Below are 22,087 nucleotides of genomic sequence, written 5' to 3' on the forward strand. Positions count from 1 at the left end.
TGAAAAGTGGAGTTGTCCTTTAAAGAGGACTGCCTTTAAAAAGCAATGAATCCCTTTGAAAACAGCCTATGTGGCATCGATATGAGTCTGAAAAAGTTATTTGATTTTCATAAAATTGACTACAAAGTGTAAATAGAATAATTTTGTTTATAAAGTCAGTCTGGTCTAAAACAGAGTTTGGAACATCCATGCGTCACAACGGCTAAATGAAGGTTGGGTTTTGATTACTGCAGTGATCACTATCCAATAGTATTGACAGTGTGACAGACCTGCTCAGCAGCTCTGACTGTTTACATAAGACGTCACACATGTTTTACTTTAGAAACACTGCACCAAACACCTTAATTAGATTTCAAATTGCACAACTAAAACATTCTTGAGTTATCTTAGATTCCTTCTGGAGATTTTGAGGATTTTAACTAAGATAGGTAGAGAGTTAGCTAGTTAGTTCAATTAGGTATTACATTACAGGTGATCACAAGTCCACAATGTACTATGGTTTGTTCAAATAGCACCACAGGTTCCACACCAGAATATATATATATTTATAGAGAGAGAGAGAGAGAGAGAGAGAGAGAGAGAGAGAGAGAGAGAGAGAGAGAGAGAGAGAGAGACGGACGGAGGTAAGTACCCGCACACACAAATTTAAAACCAGGAGACAACATTTGAGATATTGACATAGTGCTGCCACTCTGTGGTGTTATGTGGTACTGCAGTTTTGGGGAGAAGGAAGGGGAGGAGAGTGAAAGTGAAAGATAAATTACAATTGAGCAGAAAACAAACACCCAACTGAGTGGAAAACGTGGTTACAATTTCAAAATCCATTTATCATCTCTTTTCAACAACTAAGGTGAGAAAATGTTTACATTAAAGTGAGAACATTTTTAATTAAGTTTAGAAAATTATCATGGAATTTGTGAAATCTGTGGAATTTGGAATTTGTGAAATTTAGCAGATGCTCCTATCCAGAGAGACAGTTATTACCTCCATTTTAAGATGACTTTTGGTGAAACAACCACATATCACAGACAAAGTAAGAACATGTCCCCCCATCAGGGTAACGGATTGTAACTATAACTGTAATCTGTTGCTTTACTAACAAAAATACTGCAATCAGATAACAGATACTTTTGAAAAAATATATATAATTATAATTTTTTCGCAAACATCAGTTTTAGAAATTATGTTTGCGAAAAAATGATTTAACACCTTTCTTTTTTCTTAGTGTTATTCAAAATAGCAATGAAAAGAGTCACAATTTTAAGTTTGTTCTGTCTGAGCGAGTCTGAGTGCAAGTCAGACATCATTACTATTTGATGACAAACCAAATGTGTTTGCTGGATCGAGGGGAAAGGGCAGGAAAAGGCTTTTGTAGGCTACAGTACAAGCCTTGTCTTCCAATGGTTATTTGGCCATTTCCAAGTCCCATTCTTGAAGATCAATGAGAATTCAATGAATTGCAATGAATGGAAATCTGACACACTTTGGTTTTTCATGTAGAGATACAGCCTCATTTTATTACTGTCTGTAGTAGAAAGCAATGGTTTAGAAGGAGCCTACATAACCAACCCATAAAGTAAAATACAACATCCACTTATGGCCAGCTTTGTAAACTCTAAAATAGATTTTTCCTGCAAAACATTTCATTAAATTGGAAATATACATTTTTGTATTCTTTTAATGCATCTTAAAGGGAAAGTAATCTAAAAGTACATTACTTATTTGGGGTAATCCAAAAGTTACATTACTGAAAACCATTTTGGACAGGTAACTAGTAACTGTAATGGATTACATTTAGAAAGTAACCCAACCCTGCCTCCAATAAAGTAGTTATCAGTAAAGTCAGTGCTAGTAGGAAAAGACAAATGTCAGTGTTATTCTGTTAATTATTTTATTATTCATCTTAGATCCCTTGAAGCTGTCCTCAGACAACCATCACCTCTGGATGTTCTACCACCACCAGACCTGCAGTAATTCAGCTGAGTGTTTTTACAGGAGTTCATCGTTGGTGCTGTTGTGGGGAAATGACATAGGGTATATCATTCAATAGTGTGTTTATGTGATACTTTTACTATTTGCAATCGAGTCAGCTTTAGCTATCTTATGCATATGTCTGCGTCTGTGTGATGGGTTAACACATTTGTAGTAGGCTACTGAGATTATTTATTGAAATGACCTTTGAACAGCAGTAAATATAGCAGATTGTAACTTTAACATAACACCTGTAATGGAGACGAAGGGAGTCAGGAAGCAGGTGCAGGTGGTGAGTTTAACATTAACAAACATGGAGCGACACAAAACAAGAATGGTGTCTGACATGAAAACAGAACCAATACAGCCTGGTATACAAAAGCTACAGAGTACAGAGTACTAGATATAGGAATAGTAATCAGGGTAGTGATTAAGTCCAGGTGTGTCTAATGATAGGGCGCAGGTGTTCTTTATGATGGGCTGCCAGGACCGGCGACGAGGAGCAGGAATAGACGTGACAGTACACCGATTAGAGGGATGCCCCGAGGGCAAGGACGGGCCAGTCAGCAAAGGTAGAAATCTTAGATGTTGTATCTCGAATGTTGTCCATCGGTACCCAACACCGCTCCTCTGGACCGTACCCCTCCCAGTCCACCAGGTACTGGAGCCAACCCCCACGATGTCGGGAGTCCAGGAGGGATCTGACGACATAGGCGGGGCTTCCCTCGATGTCCAGGGGAGGAGGACGGCTGTCGTGGTGGACGGCCTCAGTCAGGGGACCAAGAACCACCGGCCTGAGGAGGGATCCGATAGTTAGCGTGGAGCTGTAATCTAAATGTCACCTCATTGACCCTCCAGAAGACCTTGGCAGGCAGAGTGGAAGGTTCCTGGTGGAGAGCCAGACACGATCACCAAGATGGAACACCGCCTCACTGCGGTGGCAATCTGCCTGCTTCTTCTGACGGCGGACGGAACACTGGAGCCTCACTGCGGTGGCAATCTGCCTGCTTCTTCTGACGGCGGACGGAACACTGGAGCCTCACGTGGGCATCGTTCCAGAACTCTTCTGCTCGTTTCCATATTTTGTGAGGTAGTATTCTGTAACGTAGACACAGGGAGTTAGGAAACAAGTGCAGTGTGACTTTAAGGATAACCAATACAAAACAAGAGAAGCTTCTAACAAAGAAACAAACAATACTACCTGATGCCTGACAGAACAAAGTGTTAGATACAGTGGCTTGCAAAAGTATTCACCCCCCTTGGCATTTTTACTATTTTGTTGCCTTACAACCTGGAATTAAAATAGAATTTGGGGGTGGGGGTTGTATCATTTGAGTTACACAACATGCCTACCACTTTGAAGATGAAAAATATTTTTAATTGTGAAACAAACAAGAAATGAGACAAAAAAACAGAACTTGAGCGTGTATAACTATTCACCCCACCAATGTCAAGATTTTGTAGAGCCACCTTTTGCAGCAAATACAGCTGCAAGTCTCTTGGGGTATGTCTGTTTATGCTTGGCACATCTAGCCACTGGGATTGTTGCCCATTCAAGACAAAACTGCTCCAGTCCTTTCTAGTTGGATGGGTTCCGCTGATGTACAGCAATCTTTAAGTCATACCACAGATTCTCAATTGGATTGAGGTCTGGGCTTTGACTAGGCCATTCCAAGACATTTAAATGTTTCCCCTTAAACCACTTGAGTGTTGCTTTAGCAGTATGCTTAGGGTCATTGTCCTACTGAAAGGTGAACCTCCATCCCAGTCTCAAATCTCTGGAAGACTGAAACAGGTTCCCCTCAATAATTTCCCTGTATTTAGCACCATCCATCATTCCTTCAATTCTGACTAGTTTCCCAGTCCCTGCCGATGAAAAACATCCCCACAGCATGATGCTGCCAGCACCATGCTTCACTGTGATAAGAGGTGTTGGGTTTCCGCCAGACATAGCGTTTTCCTTGATGGCCAAAAATATAAATTTTATTCTGACCAGAGTACCTTCTTCCATATGTTTGGGGAGTCTCCCACATGCCTTTTTGTGAACACCATATGTGTTGGCTTATGTTTTTCTAAAGCAATGGCTTTTTTCTGGCCACTCTTCCGTAAAGCCCAGCTCTGTGGAGTGTATGACTTGAAATGGTCCTGTGGACAGATACTCCAATCTCCGCTGTGGAGCTTTGCAGCTCCTTCAGGGTTATCTTTGGTCTCTTTGTTGCCTCCCTGATTAATGCCCTCCTTGCCTGGTCCGTGAGTTTGTGTGCGGCCCACTCTTGGCAGGTTTGTTGTGGTGCCATATTCTTTCAATTTTTGAGGCGAAATGCTCACCAACAGGGATGTAAACAAATTTGTGCACAAAATTTGAGAGATTCGCTTTGCATTTCTGGGATCTTTTATTTCAGCCCATGAAACATGGGACCAGCACTTTACAGGTTGAGTTTATATTTTATTCAGTATAAATACGCAGCACATATTCAGACCCCTTGACTTTTTCCACATTTGTTAGGTTACAGCCTTATTCTAAAATTGATTGAATTGTTTTTTTGCCCTCATCAAACTACACACAATACCCAAAAATGACAAAGCAAAAGCAGGTTTTTAGTTCACTTGAACTAAAAATGTATTACAAATAAAAAACATATATCATATTTACATAAGTATTCAGACCCTTCACTCAGTACTCTGATGTCCTGAGCGCTCTGGAGCAGGTTTTTATCAAGGACCTCTCTTTACTTTGCTCCATTCATCTTTGCCTCCATCCTGACCAGTCTCCCAGTCCCTGACGCTGAACCCCCTTCTCCGTAGGGATGGTGCCAGGTTTTCTGCAGACGTAATGTTTGGCATTCAGGCCAAAACATTTAATCTTGGTTTCATCAGACCAGAGAATATTGTTTCTCATGGTCTGAGAGTCTTTAGGTGCCTTTTGGCAAACTCCAAGTGGGCTGTCATGTGCCTTTTACTGAAGAGTGGCTTCCGTCTGACCACTCTACAATAAAGGCCTGATTGGTGGAGTACTGCAGAGATGGTTGTCCTTCTGCTCGGAAATGCACTGTGAACTGTGGGACCTTATATAAACAGGTGTGTGCCTTTCCAAATCATGTCCAATCAATTACATTTTCCACAGGTGGACTCCAATCAAGTTGTAGAACCATCTTAAGGATTATCATTGGAAACAGGATGCACCTGAGCTCAATTTCGAGACTCATAGCAAAGGGTCTGAATACTTATGTAAATAAGGTGTTTGTTTTGTTTTAAATACATTTGCAACTATTTTTTTTAAACAGTTTTTGCTTTGTCATTATGGGGTATTGTGTGTAGATGGATGAGGGGAAAAAACAATTTAATATATTTTAGAATAAGGCTGTAATGTAACAAAATGTGGGAAAAGTCAAGGGGTCTATATACTTTCCGAAGGAACTGTAGGCCTTCAAATACACTATAAATAGCTACACTTTGATAACACTTAGGTCCACTAACATCATCCTGTCTAATGATTCATCCTTGTGTTCTGTTTCTACAGCCTCTCCCTCTCCAGCACACAACTAAGATCTGCAGCTTCTAGTGAACCGTCTAAGAGGAAGACAATTAACAAAGTCAGATATGGCAACTGCTGGAAACAGACGTAGCAAGGATGTTGACCATGATAGTAAGTAATATTTATTAACTTTATGAAGCTTCCAACCCACATGAAAAATAATACCGTTTCTGTAGAATACGTTAGTACTTACTATATATAGAATTCTATAGTATTCTGCAGTAAACTGTAGTATACTATACTACACTCTGTACTATCCCACTATCATGTAGCACTTACTATTTTTTTTAAAATGTATACTGTAGAATACTGTACTACACACGGCATTCAAATGCTAATACCACATTTGCATATGTCCATTCCCCTCCCCCATATCCCAATTTGTGTGGCCCGTCAGTTACCTACCAGTTATAGAAAAGAGCAATGGTGTAGATCCTAGCTGATCATACCCCAGTCCTGCCTACATACAGGTCATTGACAATCTGCTGACATTCCATTTCTCAAATGCCTCAAGGCTTGAAAATCCTTCTTTAACTGATCTCCACCCCTTCATCTACACTGACAGAAGTGGATTTAACAAGTGGCATCAATAGGGGATCATAGCTTTCACCTGGTCAGTCTGTGTCATGGAAAGCAGGTGTTGAAAATCAATCAATCAAAATGTATTTTTAGTAAAGCCCTTCGTATATCAGCTGATATCTCAAAGTGCGGTACAGAAACCCAGCCTAAAACCCCAAACAGCAAGCAATGCAGGTGTAGAAGCACGGTGGCTAGGAAAAACTCCCTAGAAAGGCCAAAACCTAGGAAGAAACCTAGAGTGGAACCAGGCTATGAGGGGTGGCCAGTCCTCTTCTGGCTGTGCCGGGTGGAGATTATAACAGAACATGGCCAAGATGTTCAAATGTTCATAGATGACCAGCATGGTCAAATAATAATAAGTTACTTTAAAAAGAAAGCTGCTGTTATTAAGAGGATACAGGACAATGCTGCCACGGGCAGGAATGTTGGGGCTGGATTTAGTGTAGCTGGGGTAGCGGGAATAGTTCTAACTATAATTACCGGGGGCACCCCCCTGCTCATTGCAGGGGCAGTCACGGGGGCAGTTAGTGGAGCTGCTATCACTGCTTCTAACATCGTCAAGATGTTGTTAGAGAACAATGGCCAAGAGGAAATGAAGAACAATGCAGAAGAATTCAATAAAAGTATTCAACCAATTGTTGAATGCCTGGAAAAAATCCAAACAAATGTTCAAACATTAGAGGAACTGTCCTCCTCCACATCCACGGTAACTACAGGTCTGAGTAGAGCAGCAGAGGTAACCAGACTGCTGAAGAAAGTGGCTGAACTGAGCAAACACATTAGGCTTGGTGCAGTACGATTGGAAGGGGTGTTACTTGCCCTCATCTATCTTCTTAACATGATCGTGGCCATCATCCAGGTCCGTAGGGACGAGGCTCTTGAAAAGGAGTTCTTTGATAAGATCATAGAATCAGCTGAACTGTGTCAGAAGACTATAAATTACTTTGAAATGTTGACAGGAGAATTCAACAAAGTGTCAGATTTCTTACAACATTTCTGAAAACAGTCAGGTGGTACACTGTGCCATGACATTTTAGTCATTTAGTAGATGCTCTTATCCAGAGGGACTTACAGCAGTGAGAGCATACATCTGCATACGTTTTTCATACTTGACATCAAATATGTACGATGATACATACATACATACATACATACATACATACATACATACATACATACATACATACATACATATGATATAATATGTACTACGTGACTACTTGACTGTGTGTGTGTGTGTGTGTTTACACCAACAAATCAGTCTAATTTACCCGTTCAAATTATTTAATTTAGTAGTAAAATTGTCTGACATTGGATCCTGATACAGATAGAAAAAGTAAAATATGACTACAAAACCCATCTCTATCTATCTGGCTTTGGGAGTCAGTCATCACACCTTCTGAGCAATTATATTGTATTTTTTCTACTGTGTTTGAAATAATTATTGTAATTACTTTGTGAACACTTAAAGACGTCCTCCTGCTATTTTGGAATGTTTACTGTTGAAAAGTGACACAGTAAAGTACACACACTAAAGAGTAAAACAAATATGTGTTTTGACACGACTACAAACTTCATTAGAGGAGTTGATCTGATGGGAATCTGTGATGTCATTGGCCCCCCCCTTGCTTGAGGAACAATAGAGCAATACACTCTTAGAAAAAAAGGTTCTAGAACCAAAAAGGGTTCCTTGGCTCTCCCCATAGGAGAAGGCTTTGAATAACCCCTTTTGGTTCCAGGTGGAACCCTTTTGGTTCCAGGTGGAACCCTTTTGGTTCTAGGTAGAACCCTTTTGGGTTCCATATAAAAGCCTTTCCACAGAGGGTTCTACATGGAACCCAAAAGAGTTCTACATGGAACCAAAAAGGGTGATCCAGAATTCTTTTTGAACCCTTTTTTCTAAGAGCGTAGACAACAAAAGAGGAAAGCCCCCCACTTGTGTCATGACTTACCCGGACCACCTATTGGGCCTTTTGTTAAGTAAATCAGGTGATAAATGAGGTGAAAGGAGACTGACTGTCACTTAAAGGGGCCATCTGCAGTTGCTACATACATTTTTGGACATATAAATTAATGATATGTACCCATTGATTTTTGAAGAATATAACTCATAAATGCATAATGAGATCATGACTGCTGCTGATTGGTACTTTAACAATATGTATGACATTGTGTTCAGACATTTATAAACTTGTTACCATTGAAAAAGCATATACAAAATGGATAATAAAACCAGAAGTAAAGGTTTGAATTAATCCCTTAAGTAATAATGTAACAAGTATTTCCATTTAATTAATCAGAATGTTCTCCCATAGTCTCATCATTTTGGCTTATATGAAGGTAAGACCAATCGAAGATACTGTGATTATATGAAAATTATGAACATTGATTAAATGTATTTAATGTGTTAATTGTACAAGTGAACTGTAGGTGTCTGTCATATTTCCTCAACTATCTACATATTCTAAAACACTTCAAATGAGACTGAGAGAATAGATTATTACTAAAACAATGTTTCTATTATCTTTTTGTTGTCTTCCAGTGGGACTAAAGTCTTCCTCTGCTCTGAAAAGCCCAACTCCAAGCACGGAAACGAGTACTCAGTCAGACATTCATGATACGGATTCAAGTGATGACAGTATGGATTCACCACCTTTTATTGAGTAAGATTGTATGGAATATAAAATAGTTTCAAGAACCCTTAAACCCACAACAATACAATTTTATATTTTCACAATTCTGTGGACATCTCTTTAAAATATTATTGGACTATGCTTAAACTGAATTAAAAGAACACTAAAATAAAATAATGGGAAATGATTAGGTGTGATCCAGTATTATGTGCATGCAATACTAAAACCTTTACAATGGCAGGGCCAATGGCCAGGTTTAATTTATGATTAACACATTGTTCAACTCATCTTTACCTAAAATCCACATTAAAGTCACAACGATTAGACACAGATGAAGTGTAGGCCTATGCTTACGCCAATAATGAATTTCACTTTTAATCAAAATATATAATAGTTTTGTTTTAGTGGAAATTATAAGAAATATTCCTTTATAATGCTTCAGCCTCATAAAAAATATTAAAATATAGGTGTGATCCAGTTTTAAAGCTTGTTTTGACAGAGCAGGGATTAACACTATCTACTGTAATCTTTACAGTGGTGTAATTTATTAAGTTAAGTTGTGGTTAATTAGATTGGACACATTAGTTCAAGAAATCTGACTATTACTGTGGTGGGTTTTCTTTGTGGATACATATCAGTGTAACACTGGGCTACCATCGCATATGTCTGGTACATTTAATCAGGTTTGACAGATAAGTTACTCTTTTATATTGTTTCTTGATCTGGGTCAGTGTGTTCTTCCTGTGGATGACTGTCTGACTATGGCTGGGATTTAATACAAGGTTTTAGAGAAGCGCACTGCCCTTGACGTACGTCATTTGTGCTAACGCCAACAGTCACAGTGAATGAATGTACAGTGCCTTGCGAAAGTATTCGGCCCCCTTGAACTTTGCGACCTTTTGCCACATTTCAGGCTTCAAACATAAAGATATAAAACTGTATTTTTTTGTGAAGAATCAACAACAAGTGGGACACAATCATGAAGTGGATCAACATTTATTGGATATTTCAAACTTTTTTAACAAATCAAAAACTGAAAAATTGGGCGTGCAAAATTATTCAGCCCCCTTAAGTTAATACTTTGTAGCGCCACCTTTTGCTGCGATTACAGCTGTAAGTCACTTGGGGTATGTCTCTATCAGTTTTGCACATCGAGAGACTGAAATTTTTTCCCCATTCCTCCTTGCAAAACAGCTCGAGCTCAGTGAGGTTGGATGGAGAGCATTTGTGAACAGCAGTTTTCAGTTCTTTCCACAGATTCTCGATTGGATTCAGGTCTGGACTTTGACTTGGCCATTCTAACACCTGGATATGTTTATTTTTGAACCATTCCATTGTAGATTTTGCTTTATGTTTTGGATCATTGTCTTGTTGGAAGACAAATCTCCGTCCCAGTCTCAGGTCTTTTGCAGACTCCATCAGGTTTTCTTCCAGAATGGTCCTGTATTTGGCTCCATCCATCTTCCCATCAATTTTAACCATCTTCCCTGTCCCTGCTGAAGAAAAGCAGGCCCAAACCATGATGCTGCCACCACCATGTTTGACAGTGGGGATGGTGTTCAGGGTGATGAGCTGTGTTGCTTTTACGCCAAACATAACGTTTTGCATTGTTGCCAAAAAGTTCAATTTTGGTTTCATCTGACCAGAGCACCTTCTTCCACATGTTTGGTGTGTCTCCCAGGTGGCTTGTGGCAAACTTTAAACAACACTTTTTATGGATATCTTTAAGAAATGGCTTTCTTCTTGCCACTCTTCCATAAAGGCCAGATTTGTGCAATATACGACTGATTGTTGTCCTATGGACAGAGTCTCCCACCTCAGCTGTAGATCTCTGCAGTTCATCCAGAGTGATCATGGGCCTCTTGGCTGCATCTCTGATCAGTCTTCTCCTTGTATGAGCTGAAAGTTTAGAGGGACGGCCAGGTCTTGGTAGATTTGCAGTGGTGTGATACTCCTTCCATTTCAATATTATCGCTTGCACAGTGCTCCTTGGGATGTTTAAAGCTTGGGAAATCTTTTTGTATCCAAATCCGGCTTTAAACTTCTTCACAACAGTATCTCGGACCTGCCTGGTGTGTTCCTTGTTCTTCATGATGCTCTCTGCGCTTTTAACAGACCTCTGAGACTATCACAGTGCAGGTGCATTTATACAGAGACTTGATTACACACAGGTGGATTGTATTTATCATCATTAGTCATTTAGGGTAACATTGGATCATTCAGAGATCCTCACTGAACTTCTGGAGAGAGTTTGCTGCACTGAAAGTAAAGGGGCTGAATAATTTTGCACGCCCAATTTTTCAGTTTTTGATTTGTTAAAAAAGTTTGAAATATCCAATAAATGTCGTTCCACTTCATGATTGTGTCCCACTTGTTGTTGATTCTTCACAAAAAAATACAGTTTTATATCTTTATGTTTGAAGCCTGAAATGTGGCAAAAGGTCGCAAAGTTCAAGGGGGCCGAATACTTTCGCAAGGCACTGTATGTCTTTTTGTTTTTCAGTGTCTTCATCAGATGCTCGAATCAACCTCAGGTCACTCCATCAGAACATCAGCTCATACATGAATGCATAAATACATAAATGATCTGAAAACATTGGCAGATGAATTTACAATGGCAGCTGAAAAGATCGAATCGGAGAAAAATAAAAGAGGGTCTCCTTACAAGAGCAAGGAGGCTGTTGGAGCATATGTGGCTGGGGGAGTGTGCGCCACAGTGGGTTTACTTTTAGTCCCCTTGACAGGGTTTGCCTCTATTGCCGGTGCAGGGGCAGGCATCACGTTGACTATTTTGACTGCTGTTATTCTTTACTTTAGAATAATTATTAATGACGTCACAAACCAAGAGACCTTGGCGGATTAGGAGAAAAAGTTTTTGGTCAAGAGTGGACCAATTGTGGATCGTCTGCATCGTATCGATGCAGATATCAAAGAATTTGTTACAATGTCTTCCATGTCCCGAGCTGGAGATGAGCCACATCAGCTTAAGAGAGCATCTGAACTGAGTGCTAGAATTCTTAGTGAAGCAGTAGACTTGAAAAGGGAGTTATCTGTCTTCTCAGGTATTGTTAGTGATATCTTTGGGGATGTCAGAAAGATCGGCAGTGGCCGTGATATTGGTTCAGAGTTCATGACAAGTATCAAGAAATCATCTGAATTGTGTCAGGAGACTATAAGCAAATTTGAAAAGATGAGAGAAGAACTTGAAAAAAATGTCTGATTTAAATTAGGAACAAAATACAAATGAATAATTTGTTGAAATGAACCAATTAGTTGCAATAAATCATTATCATTACCTGGCATGATCTTGGGTATCATCCAGATCGGTGAGAACAACGATAATGAGAGAGTAGGGATTCAGCTAGGCTCAGTCAGGAAACTATAGATGACTAGAACAACTACATGAGAAAAACAATGTTAGAAATGGAAGAAAATTCTGAAATTGAGTTAGATTTTGTTTACTCAGCTTATCAGCCCTCCATCATGCAGTGTATTATGTTACCCTAAGGATAGTGTAAATAATTCAGCATATTAATGTTTTAAAAAATCTATTTTGTAAAATGTACTGTATGTGATGTTATATGAGTGACACATTTCAAGGTAACTTTTAATTTGACATTTTTATTAAATGTATTGAAGTGTATCAAAATGTACAGTCAGCTTGAACTAACTTTTGTAAAATATACATGACGCGTGAGTGACAAGTGAACTTTTAAATTAATTTATTTTGACAAAATATATGTACAGTTAACTTGAACTAAAGAAAAATAAAATAAATTCATATTTGTTTAACAAATACTTGCTTTCAATTTTACATTCCCATCACTATTTGAAGTATGTGTAACATTGTAGCCTTGTTAGGGAAAGGTTTTGGGATATTATGGTATAGCTGTAGCATTCTTTTGCTGGAATGTACTATGACTTGTTCCAATAGCACCACAGGGCCTAGATCAAGACTAGCCTGGCTGAAGTGCGTCACACATGACTACACAGAAAGGCTGGTGTTACATCAAGACACCTGTAACGACTAAAAATGCACAAAAAGTACAAAACTGGTTGATTCGATTTAACACTCCACACGTAAATGTACACTATGTACAGTCGTGGCCAAAAGTTGAGAATGGCACAAATATTAATTTCCACAAAGTTTGCTGCTTCACTGTGTTTAGATATTTTTGTCAGATGTTACTATGGAATACTGAAGTATAATTACAAGCATTTCATAAGTGTCAAAGGCTTTTATTGACAATTACATGTAGTTGATGCAAAGAGTCAATATTTGCAGTGTTGTCCCTTCTTTTTCAAGACCTCTGCAATCCACCCTGGCATGCTGTCAATTCACTTCTGGGCCACATCCTGACTGATGGTAGCCCATTCTTGCATAATCAATGCTTGGAGTTTGTCAGAATTTGAGGGGTTTTGTTTGTCCACCCACCTCTTGAGGATTGAGTTCTTAATGGGATTAAGGTCTGGGAGTTTCCTGGCCATGGACCCAAAATATCGATGTTTTGTTCCCCGAAACACTTAGTTATCACTTTTACCTCATGGCAAGGTGCTCCATCATGCTGGAAAAGGTATTGTTCGTCACCAAACTGTTCCTGGATGGTTGGGAGAAGTTGCTCTCGGAGGATGTGTTGGTACCATTCTTTTTTCATTGCTGTGTTCTTAGGCATTATTGTGAGTGAGCCCACTCCCTTGGCTGAGAAGCAACCCCACACATGAATGGTCTCAGGATGCTTTACTGTTGGCATGAATTTGCATTTGTTTAAGCTGTTTTCTAGTGACATTTAATTGGATATAACAATGAGCTAATGATGCGCAATTTCACCTGGCATAGAAAATGTGCTCTCTCGTCAGGACACTGAGCTAGCCAACAACACAGCTAAAACAATCACTTCAAACTGAAACTGGAAAGACTGCTAACTAGCTGCACTTCGTTTAGTTTCACCTGCTTTTTATTGATAGTTCTTTACTATTCATGATTTTGACTGGCTGAGAAAAGCTGCCTACGTGTCTATCTCATCCCGACTCCTGACATGTTCATTACTATGGGACAGCTGGAGATCGAATTTGAAAATTGAAACAATGTTGCAGATGTCAGAGACAGACGGCAAGGTTATTGCAAATCTCCGCTGTTGAAAACTAAATGTTAGTCTAAAAAAATGTGAGATAATGTCTAGATGCTTTTTATAGTGGAAATCAAAGTCATAAATTGCCTTGCTGGGCTGATGAGACAGTGCAGTTAGATGGAACAGAGTTAATAGACAATTTAACATCATAGATTTAGCCGGTGGTAACTTGTGGAATGCGGTTTTAACCAATCAGTATTCATGATTAGACCCACCGGTTGTATAATAGTGAACACACCACCCTATTGGACACACTTTTTACACACAATTATTCAGATTTGGCTATTAGGTTAATTCTTTCCCACACAGTAGAGTTCAGTTTCTCTCAGACAACCCTCAACCATCATCACCTCTGGATGTTCTACTACCACCAGACCTGCAGTAATTCAGCTGAGTATGTTTAGACAGGAGTTTATCATTGGTGCTGTTGTGGGAAGGTCTCCCACTCAGAAGTACGAGATGGGGAGGGGGGTGGGGGTAGGTTGTCCTCAGGTCTCCAAACTGGATCCCGAGGTAGGGGGAGCGGGGGAATCTATCAAATAGCACACCTCTAACTTTGTACAGTACTAATGCAATTAGTAAAATCATTCACACTACGAAATGCTACCAAATAAACCACAATTCATTCATAATACTGTGAACATATAGTTTCACAGACATATTGTTGCATTTTTTTCTGGTTTGTGTGAAATCGTTAAGAATAATATAAAACCAGTCTGCACACCACCAAGGTGAATTGGTTTGGTATTGACTCTTGGTTGACAGTGTTGGGGATGGGTAATGTATTGATGCTATTAACCTATGTTAATAGGTTAATTGCTTGCTATGCTATTACTCATAGGAAGACAATATTCTGTTTTCTTTCCAACAAGATTACATAACATTGGATATCATTTCACACACTTTCATCATGATAATCTTTTGTAATATATTTAGTCTTTTGGGGTGAATAAAAATTACAGTTAGTACAGAATGTGTACAGAATGTGTACTCACGGGGATGGGGGTGTATCCCTTGTGAAAAACGACTCATGGTGTAGCAACATACAGGAACTCAAGTCCTTTTGTTCACCTGACCTGGAATACCTTACAATCAAATGCCAACCGCATTATCTACGAAAAGATATCTCTTCGATTACAGCCGTGTATATCCCTAGCCAGACGGCATCCCTAGCCGTATCCCTAGCCAGTAGATCAGCTGGCTGGTGTGTTTACGGACATATTCAATCAATCCCTGTCCCAGTCTGCTGTGCCCACATGCTTCAAGAGGGCCACCATTGTTCCTGTCCGCAAGAAAGCTAAGGTAACTGAGCTAAACGACTATCTCCCCGTAGCACTCACTTCTGTCATCAGGAAGTGCTTTGAGAGACTAGTCATGGATCATATCACCTCCACCCTACCTGACACCCTAGACCCACTCCAATATGCTTACAGCCCCAACAGGTCCACAGACGACGCAATAATAATCACACTGCACACTGCCTTATCCCATCTGGACAAGAGGAATACCTATGTAAGAATGCTGTTCATTGACTACACCTCCGCATTTAACACCATCGTACCCTCCGAACTCATCATTAAGATCAAGACCCTGGGTCTCGACCCCACCCTGTGCAACTGGGTCCTGAACTTTCTGACGGACCGCCCCCAGGCAGTGAAGGTAGGAAACAACATCTCCACCCCGCTGATCCTCAACACTGGGCCCCACAAGGGTGCGTTCTCAGCCCTCTCCTGTACTCCCTGTTCACCCATGACTGCGTGGCTATGCACGCCTCCAACTAATTCATCAAGTTTGCAGATGACACTACAGTGGTAGGCTTGATTATCAACAACGACAAGACGGCCTACAGGGATGAGGTGAGGGCCCTCGGAATGTGGTGTCAGGAAAATAACCTCACACTCAATGTCAATAAAACAAAGGAGATGATCGTAGACTTCAGGAAACAGCAGAGGGAGCACCCCCTATCCACATCGACAGAACATGAATGGAGAAGGTGGAAAGTTTTAAAGTTCCTCGGCGTACACATCACAGACAAACTGAAATGGTCCACCCACACAGACAGTGTGGTGAAGAAGGCGCAACAGCGCCTCTTCAATCTCAGGAGGCTGAAGAAATTTGGCTTGTCACCAAAACACTCACAAACTTTTACAGATGCACAATCGAGAGCATCCTGTCAGGCTGTATCACCGCCTGGTACGGCAACTGCTCACCCGATGTCACAGAAGGCCAAAAAGATCATCAAGGACAACATCCACCCGAGCCACTGCCTGTTCACCCCGCTATCATCCAGAAGGCGAGGTCAGTACAGGTGCATCAAAGCAGGGGCCGAGAGAATGAAAAACAGCTTCTATCTCAAAGCCATTAGACTGTTAAACAGCCATCACTAACATTGAGTGGCTGCTGCCAACACACTGACTCACATCTCTCGCCACTTTATAATTAATAATTGGATTAAATACATGTTTCACTAGTCACTTTAAACAATGTTACTTTATATTATGATTACATACCCTAGAGCTCCATTTTTATGGAATGGTCTGCCTACCCATGTGAGAGACGCAGACTCGGTCTCAACTTTTAAGTCTTTCCTGAAGACTCATCTCTTCAGTAGGTTATATGATTGTGTGTAGTCTGGCCCAGGAGTGTGAAGGTGAACTGAAAGGCTCTGGAGCAACGAACCGCCCTTGCTGTCGCTGCCTGGCCGGTTCCCCTCTTTCCACTGGGATTCTCTGCCTCTAACCCTATTACAGGGGCTGAGTCACTGGCTTACTGGTGCTCTTCCATGCCGTCCCTAGGAGGGGTGCGTCACTTGAGTGGGTTGAGTCACTGACGTTGTCTTCCTGGCAAAGTGGGTGGGGTTATATCCTGCCTGTTTGACCCTGTCTGGGGGTATTATCGGATGGGGCCACAGTGTCTCCTGATCCCTCCTGTCTCAGCCTCCAGTATTTATGCTGCAGTAGTTTATGTGTCGGGGGGCTAGAGACAGTTTGTTATATCTGGAGTATTTCTCCTGTCTTATCAGGTGTCCTGTGTGAATTTAAGCCTGCTCTCTCTAATTCTCTCTTTCTTTCTTTCTCTCTCTCAGAGGACCAGAGCCCTAGGACCATGCCTCAGGACTACCTGGCATGATTACTCCTTGCTGTCCCCAGTCCACCTGGGCGTGCTGCTGCTCCAGTTTCAACTGTTCTGCCTGCGGCTATGGAACCCTGACCTGTTCACCGGACGTGCTACCTGTCCGAGACCTGTTGTTTTCAACTCTCTAGACACAGCAGGAGCAGTAGAGATACTGTCAATGATCGGCAATGAAAAGCCAGCTGACAATTACTCTTGAGGTGCTGACTTGTTGCACCCTCGACAACTACTGTGATTATTATTATTTGACCATGCTTGAACATTTGAACATCTTGGCCATGTTCTGTTATAATTTCCACCCGGCACAGCCAGAAGAGGACTGGCCACCCCTCATAGCCTGGTTCCTCTCTAGGTTTCTTCCTAGGTTTTGGCCTTTCTAGGGAGTTTTTCCTAGCCACCGTGCTTCTACACCTGCATTGCTTGCTGTTTGGGGTTTTCGGCTGTGTTTCTGTACAGCACTTTGAGATATCAGCTGATGTACGAAGGGCTATATAAATACATTTGATTTGATTTGAAGATTTCTTCTTATCTTTCATTACTACTCATACATTTTTTAAGTTATTCATTTTATTACAAAGACAAATTAGCCGCACAAGTTTTTACTTTTTATGTTAATTATTTATATTATTCCCCCATTTGTTTAGTGCTGTTGCTAAAAGAGTTACACAAGAACGAACACTCTTGTCTAACTTGTGAGCACACTGAGGCGGTAAACTAACACTTCACTTAATAAAACTAAATGGTCAACAACAAAACAGGAAAATAAAAGAGTATGATTGAAGGAAAAAATGAGGGTAAAAATAAAAAGAAGAAATGGACAAGCATACATTCACACAGCCCAGCCCATTCAACTCAAACAGTAAGCCCCCCCCTTTCCCTTTATTGGTAAACTATTAGGCTCCACCCATTTCCCCTTTGTTAGTCGAGGCTCCCATTCCAGATTGGTTGATTCTCAATACAAGACTAGGAAAAGCCTATATATATCATTAACATAATGTTCCAATTATTATCTAGGAACATCATCGTCATCACATTTCAGTTGAATGCATTCAGTTGTACAACTGACTAGTATCCCACTTTCCCTTTCCCTTCCCTGGGCCAAACCGTGCGGACTCTACAGCCTCCCTGTTGTGCAGTCTGTCTCTGCATCTTCTCTGTGCTTCTCCTTGTTCTCCTCTGTTGGGTGGCAGCTAGCCTAGCGGTTAAGAGTGTTAAGCCATTAACCGAAAGGTTGCTGGTTTGAATGGAAAATTGTTGCTAGGTGGAAAATCTGTCTGTGCAAGGCACTTAACTAACCCTAGGTGGCACTTAATTAACCCTAATTAACCCAGGTGTGGCATATAAAGAGGCTGATTAAATAACATGATCATTATACAGGTGCACCTTCTGCTGGGGCAAATAAAAGGTCACTCTAAAATATGCAATTCCACAGTTGTCTCAGGTTTTGAGGGAGCGTGCAATTGGTAGGCTGACTGCAGGAATGCCCACCAGATCTGTTGCCAGAGAATTGAATGTTAATTTCTCTACCATAACCCGCCTCCAACATCATTTTAAAGCATTTGGAAGTCCGTCCAACCGGCCTCACAACAGCAGACCACGTGTAACCAAGCCAGCCCAGGACCTCCACATCTGGCTTCTTCACCTGCGGGATCGTATGAGACCAGCCACCTGGACAGCTGATGAAACGGTGGGTTTACCCAACCAAATAATTTCTGCAGTTCAGCGTTGTAACTGACTTCAATGGGCAAATGCTCACCTTCGATGGCCACTGGCATGCTGGAGATGTGTGCTCTTTACAAATGAATCTCGGTTTCAACTGTACCGGGCAGGTAGTATGTGTGTGGGCGAGTGGTTTGCTGATGTCAACATTGTGAATAGAGTGCCCCATGGTGGGGTTATGGTATGGACAGGCATAAGCTACTGACAACGAACACAATGGCATTTTATTGATTACAATTTGAATGCACAGAGATACCGTGACGAGATCCTGAGGCCCATTGTCGTGCCATTCATTTGCCACCATCACATGTTTCAGCATAATGCACGGCTCCATGCATGATGCAATGTCTCAGTTCCTCCATGGCCTGTATACTCACCTGAAATGTCACTCATTGAGCATGTTTGGGATGTTCTGGATGGATGTGTACAACATTGTGTTCCAGTTCTTGCCAATTTCGCACAGCCATTGAAGAGGATTGGGACAACATTCCACAGGCCACAATCAAGTCTACTTAACTCTCTGCAAAGGAGAGGTGTCACTTTGCATGTGGCAAATGGTGGTCACACCAGATACTGACTGGTTTTCTGATCCATGACCCTACCTTTTTTTTAAGGTATGCATATCTGTATTCCAAGTCAAGTGAAATCCATTGAGGGCCTAATGAAATCATTTGAATTGACTGATTTCCTTATATGAACTGTAACTCAGTAAAATATAACATCCATTTATGCCCAGCTATGTAAATGCTAACATTGATTTATCTTGCAATACATTTAGTTCAATTGGTAATATTCATGTTTGTCTTTTAATGCCTCTTTATAGGAAAGTAATCAGGGGCTCCCGAGTGGTGCAGAGGTCTAAGGCACTGCATTTCACTGCTAGAGACATCACAACAGACCCTGGTTTGACCCCGGGCTGTATCTCAACTGGCCGTGATCGGGAGTCCCCATAGGGCGCCGCATAATTGGTCCAGCGTCGTCCGGTTTAGGGCAGGGTTTGGCCTGGGTAGGCAGTCATTGTAACTAAGAATTTGTTCTTAACTGAATAGCCTAGTTAAATAAAAGATTACAATATTGATTTTGGGTAATCCAAAAGTTACATTACTGAACCATTTTGGACAGGTAACTAGTAACTGTAATGGATTACATTTAGAAAGTAACCCAACCCTGCCTCCAATAAAGTAGTTATCAGCAAAGTCAGTGCTAGTAGGAAAAGACAAATGTCAGTGTTCTGCTAATTATTTTATTATTCATCTTAGGTCCCTTGAAGCTGTCCTCTGACAACCATCACCTCTGGATGTTCTACTACCAACAGACCTGCAGTAATTCAGTTGAGTATTTTTAGAGTTTATCGTTGGTGCTGTTGTGGGGAAATGACAGGGTATATCATTCAATAGTGTTTATGTGAGACTGAATATTTGCAATCAAGTCAGTGTTAGGGATCAGTACGTTTGGTGCATTCGGGAAGTATTTAGTCCCTTTTTCTTCCACATTTTGTTACATTACATTTTGTTACTCCTCATCAATCAACACACAATACCCCATAATGACAAAGTGAAAACAGGTTTTTAGAATTTAAAAAACTGAAATGCCTTATTTACATAAGTATTCAGACCCTTTGCTATGACACTCAAAATTGAGCTCAGGTGCATCCTGTTTCCATTAATGATCCTTGAGATGTTTCCACAAGTTGATTGGAGTCCACCTGTGGTAAATTGAACTGATTGGATATGATTTGGAAAGTCACATACCTGTCGATACAAGGTCCCACAGTTGACCGTGCATGCCAGAGCAAAAGCCAAGCCATGAAGTCAAAGGAATTGTCCTTAGAGCTCCGAGACAGGATTGTGTCGAGGCACAGAACTGGGGAATGGTACCAAAAAATGTCTGCAGCATTGAAGGTCCCCAAGAGCACAGTGGCCTCCATTCTTAAATAGAAGTATGGAACCACTAAGACTCTTCCTAGAGCTGTACCAGTGACCAGTAAAACATAGCGTCAGAATTGATAACAGCCCGGCCAAACCAAGTTATCGGGTACTACAGTATTGCTGTCCCTCTGGTGTTATGGTATACTACAATATTTGGTGATATTGTCCCTCTATAGTGTTATGGGATGGTACTGTTCCTCTGGTGTTATGGGGTACTACAGTATTTGGTGGTACTGTCTCTCTGTGGTGTTATGGGGTACTACAGTATTTGGTGGGGTACTACAGTGTGGACCTCATTATCAAGTCATGTGAACCATAATGTGACAGGTGAATTAAGTAGATTGTTGTTTTTTCCCACGCATTCCTATTCTGGTAAATGTAAAAAATATTTTGATACTCACAATAACATGCATTTGGGTCAACATGTCTTTGACTGCATTTATCTATGACTGAAAACATGCAATGGATATTGTTTGACCTTACACCGTGATCAAGCTACTTTGACTCCTAAAGGTACAGTCATGGGGCAGACCTGTTAATGTTTAACTACTGTAGTAAAATCCTCAGTGTAGCAATAAACACACGTGTTTCCTGATACATGCATTGACAAAGTCTTAAGTGAACAAATAATACACTCCCTCATCATTAGGTCATAAAATAACTCCTTATCAATGATGAACCTTGATTCGTGATTGGACACAACTGTTGGTTGTTTTTCAGAATCTCCTTGTCTCCAACACAGTCAAGTTGCTACTCCTCTGGATATCCCATTGTTCCTCCACTGGACCTAATTAAACACTGAGTATGAAATGACTTTCACGGTGTAGTTGTAGGAAATGTAAACTGTTCTGTTCTAATGTTGCATTAATATAGAACTATTCATGAAAATACTGTGTAAAAGTGTGTTTCTACGTCATACATTGTTTCAAGCCACTCCTTGCAACATCTGATGTGAGATTCATGTGAGATGTATTATATTTTTTAGGTTAGTATAAGGAGTCGGTGTTATTCCTCAAGCATCAATAGGGTATATCATTAATTGAAAAGACATTTGAACAGCAGTAAATATAGCAGATTGTAACTAACATAACACTTGGCCTCCAGTTCTCCTTACTGTACCTCCCTAAAGCTGAAGTGTGCAGTAGTTGCTGAATTCCCCATGGAATACACAATGATTGATGATCGAATACTGAGGAAGTGAAGTTGTACTGATAACAATTAAAAGTATAATTTCTCAATGAAACCCTGTTTTGAATCCAGTGTCTCTTATGGGCTGCAAATTTTATTTGTCACATACACATGGTTAGCAGATGTTAATGTGAGTGTAGCGAAATGCTTGTGCTTCTAGTTCCGACAATGCAGTAATAACCAAGTAATCTAACTAAGAATTCCAAAACTACTGTCTTATACACTGTGTAAGGGGATAAAGAATATGTACATAAGGATATATGAGTGATGGTA

General features: G+C 40.6%; 2 long non-coding RNA genes across 6 annotated transcripts; both read left to right on the forward strand.

Moving 5' to 3' along the window:
* Positions 1-766: 766 nt before the first annotated feature.
* LOC112259834 lies at positions 767-16,992 on the forward strand. Of its 5 annotated transcripts, none has more exons than XR_002954938.2 (5): positions 767-850; positions 1,908-3,061; positions 5,492-5,617; positions 8,628-8,748; positions 16,933-16,992. It is a non-coding gene; the product is annotated as an uncharacterized LOC112259834 (long non-coding RNA). The 5 variants fall into 5 exon arrangements; XR_002954936.2 differs by lacking the exon at positions 16,933-16,992 and adding an exon at positions 11,222-12,706; XR_002954934.2 differs by lacking the exon at positions 16,933-16,992 and having other exon boundaries at positions 8,628-9,636.
* Positions 16,993-19,663: 2,671 nt separating this feature from the next.
* LOC112259836 lies at positions 19,664-21,864 on the forward strand. Its single transcript, XR_002954940.2, has 3 exons — positions 19,664-19,704; positions 19,958-20,028; positions 21,347-21,864. It is a non-coding gene; the product is annotated as an uncharacterized LOC112259836 (long non-coding RNA).
* The last annotated feature ends 223 nt before the right edge of the window (positions 21,865-22,087 follow it).

This window comes from Oncorhynchus tshawytscha, linkage group LG10, assembly GCF_018296145.1.
Source record: "Oncorhynchus tshawytscha isolate Ot180627B linkage group LG10, Otsh_v2.0, whole genome shotgun sequence".
In the NCBI taxonomy this organism is placed as follows: domain Eukaryota; kingdom Metazoa; phylum Chordata; class Actinopteri; order Salmoniformes; family Salmonidae; genus Oncorhynchus; species Oncorhynchus tshawytscha.